Source organism: Rhinoraja longicauda, chromosome 16 (genome assembly GCF_053455715.1).
Source record: "Rhinoraja longicauda isolate Sanriku21f chromosome 16, sRhiLon1.1, whole genome shotgun sequence".
NCBI lineage: Eukaryota > Metazoa > Chordata > Chondrichthyes > Rajiformes > Arhynchobatidae > Rhinoraja > Rhinoraja longicauda.
The window spans coordinates 12,464,051-12,467,904 of record NC_135968.1 but is presented as its reverse complement, the minus strand read 5'-3'; positions in this window follow the sequence as shown (position 1 = coordinate 12,467,904).

The window sequence follows — 3,854 nt, the reverse complement described above, 5'->3', positions numbered from 1 at the left end:
GCCGTCAATGGATATTTTTAAGGCAGAGATAGATACATTCTTGAGTAGTAAGGGGGTCAGGGGTTATGGGGAGGAGGCAGGAGAATGGGGTTAAGAGGGAAAGATAGATCAGCCTCGACTGAATAGCGAAGTGGACTTGATGGGCCTAATTTGACTCTTATCTTTCTGAACATGAACATACTGGTTTAGAAAGGCATTGTCCATACTTTTCATGAATATGCCTTTCATTTTATCATGTCAAATATGAATTGTCCTGTCTATTTACAGGTAAAGGTCACACATGATTACTGCATTACCTTTGTAACTTCCTATGCAGTGCCCAATATTTTCTATATACTAAAACTCTCGTTTGTTTTGTTTGTTTGTTCCTGAACTACAGCCAAAACGGTACACGATAGCGCAACACCTTTAGGCCCACCTTACTCACCGTCGTCCCTTTGGTGCTAATGGAAGAAGTTTCATTGAAATATTCAATATATTCCTTTATTCGTCCCACACCGGGGAAATCAACATTATATTTTTTAAGTTATTCCATTTTAAAGTTTAAATCTATCTCCTGGGCAGGGAGAAGGGAGGGGGGTGGATGGAGGGGGGGGGATGGAGGGAGGGGGAGGAGGTATAAGGGGGGCTGAGGGGGATGGAGTGGGGGGAGGGGCGGGTGGAGGGAGGGAGAGAAGGGGCGGGTGGAAGGAGTGGGGAGGAGGGAGGGAGGGGGGAGGGAGAGAGGAGAGGGGGGCGAGGGGGGGAGGAGAGTGTGCTGCGCCAATGCAGGAGAGGTTTGGGCCCAACTGGTCCACATGGTCTAGTAATTACTATTTGGTGACCTATGAATAGTTCCTACCAATGTGTTTGTACGCTTTGTTAATCCTTTGCTCAACCCAAATAGCTTCCAATTCTATGTCATGATCTGTCGTGTCAAAATCAGTTTTCTAATCTCTTCCTTTCCAAATGGTGGTGCTCAACAAATTTCTTGATCAATTATTGGTTTCTTTTGTTAATGCATGCCCTGTGCCTCTGAGCTTTTTACTCATTCTCCCAATTTGTAGAGGTCCAATGTCTGTCCGGGTTTTTGGACATAAACTTAATCATTGCACCAAACCCCTTTGGTTTGGCTTCTGAAATAGTTAGATCAGTTAGGGGTAGGAGGAGTGACTAAGGTAAAGGGGGTGGAAAGTAGGATTTGGAATCTGTGAGTTAAGCTTAGGGAATGTGGGACGGCACAGTGGTGCAGCGGTAGACCTGTTGCCTTACAGCGCCAGAGACCCAGGTTCGATCCTGACTATGGGTGCTGTCTGTATCGAGTTTGTACGTTCTCCTTGTGACCACCTGGGTTTTCTCCAGGTGCTCCGGTTTCCTCCCACACTCCAAAGCTGTACAGGTTTGTAGGTTAATTGGCTTCTGTCTATTGCCCCTAATGTGCAGGATAGAACTAGTGTATGGGTGTTCATTGGTTGGTGCGGACTTGGTGGGCCGAAGGGCCCAAGGTGTATCTCAACACCAAATTAAACTAAACTAAACTAAACTGCTGAGTAAGTTTGTGGTTTGCTGAGTATGAGTGGTAGGTGCTGAATCATCGGCTGCAAATTGATATGAGAAGTTGCTGCATATTACATATTGGGAAAAGGAAGCCATTATTTTTGGCCACTACCACCAACTTCAAATATGACTAATCATTTTGCTTCTCCTTGGCCTCCCTCAGGGATGAACTCAGGGATGAACTATTTGCAACGTTAGCATCTCGTGTGAACCTCATTTGAGTTTATGACACCCTATTCTCTGCAACACCAGGACAACTCATTTCTACCTCTGTAATAATTCTTGCTTCTACCACAGTCCCAATTCAGCAGGTGAGGTCAGTATAAAAGTAGGAAAGTCTTGCTAGAAGATAGACATGTAAAGATGGAGTAACTCAGAGAGCTGTGGAGGCCAAGTCGATGGATATTTTTAAGGCCGAGATAGACAAGTTCTTGATTAGAACGGGAGTTGAGCGTTATGGGAAGGCAGGAAAATGGGATTAGGTGGCAGAGATCAGCCATGATTGAATGGCGGAGCAGACTTGATGGGCTGAATGGCCTAATTCTACTCCTATAACTTGTGAACTTGTCAGGCAGCTACTGAGCTGGGCTTTGGTGAGACCATGTCCAGAGGTACTGCATGCGGTCTTGACTTGCTTGATGAAGGAAGGATATCTTTGTATTTCAGGGCTCAGAATAGGTTTAACAAGATGATATATGAGATGAAGAGTTGTCCTGTAGGGAATGATTGGGGGGGTTTGGTGGTGTTTAGAAGAATGAAAAACATTCTTGAAGACACAGGAGAGGGAAGATGTTTCCCTTGTGCGGGAATCTGGAGGTAAGGTGAATATTTTCCAAATGAATGACGATGGACAAGAGCCAGTATTTTCGTTCTCAATTCGTGAATCTTTTTGTATCCATTAATTTAAACACTTCAGTAGTCTCGACTCGAAGCTTTGACATTTTCCTCCTAATCTGCTTCCCTTAGCTTTCTCACTTCGTGCCTTTAATATGTTGGAAGGAACTGCAGATGCTGGTTTAAAACCGAAGATAGACACGAGAAACTGGAGTAACTCAGCGGGACAGGCAGCATCTCAGGAGAGAAGGAATGGGTGACGTTTTGGATCGGGACTCTTCTTCAGTCTGAGAATCAGGGGAGTGGGAAACCAAAGGTATGAAATGTACCTTTTCGGTCTGAAGAAGGGTCTCGATCCGAAACGTCGCCCATTCTTTCTCCCCAGAGATGCTGCCTGTCCCACTGAGTCACTCCAGATTTTTGTGTCTATCTTTTGTTCCTTTAATACACAGCTTAAGCCTTTCTGGCTTCAAGGAAGGAAGGAACTGCAGATGCTGATTTACGCTGGAGATCGACACAAAGTGCTGGAGTAACTCAGCGGGACCAGCCAGCATCTCTGGAGAGCATGGGTAGGTGACATTCCTGGACGGGACCCTTCTTCAGACTGATGCTGATCCTTGCGCATTCCATTCGTAAATCACATTTCTTATTTTAAAAAACCAACAACGTAGAAGTATAAGAAGATAACTGCAAATGCTGGTACAAATCGAAGGTATTTATTCACAAAATGCTGGAGTAACTCAGCAGGTCAGGCAGCATCTCGGGAGAGAAGGAATGGGTGACGTTTCTGGTCGAGACCCTTCTTCAGACTGAGATACTCTGATACTCAGAAGTTGATTATACACAACTATACAATTCATCTAATCTTACATTAGTCTTTCATTGTGCAGAAGTAACCATGAATAGGATGCTCAAAGGCATTGTGTTTAGTAAAGAAGCTATTTCCTACCAGCATCCTCTTTATATTCTTGGCCATTGTTTGAATCATACAGCTCTTTAGTTTGGAAACAGGGTCTTTGGCTAAGCCGGTCCATGTTAAACTATGAGATGCCGCCTGACCTGCTGAGTTACTCCAGCATTTTGTGAATAAATACCTTCGATTTGTACCAGCATCTGCAGTTATCTTCTTATACTTTTGCGTTGTTGTTTTTTTTTTAATAAGAAATGTGATTTACCGAAGAAGGGTCTCGACCCGAAACGTCACCCATCCCTTCTCTCCCGAGATGCTGCCTGACCCGCTGAGTTACTCCAGCATTCTGTGAATAAAAACAACAGCGCAGAAGTAGTGCTGCGCTCAATCATTTTGCCCGTTCAGGATGACCGCTGTGTTGATCTTTGCTGGGACTGGGGATCACAGGGAGGGAGGAGCCTGGGGCGGGGAGATTCTCCGGGCGGGGAGAGCTTGACCATAAAACTTCTCCTCGTTTTGCTCCTTTGAACCGGCGGCCAGAGGGACCTGCTTGGGGTCTGACTCCGCCAGGACG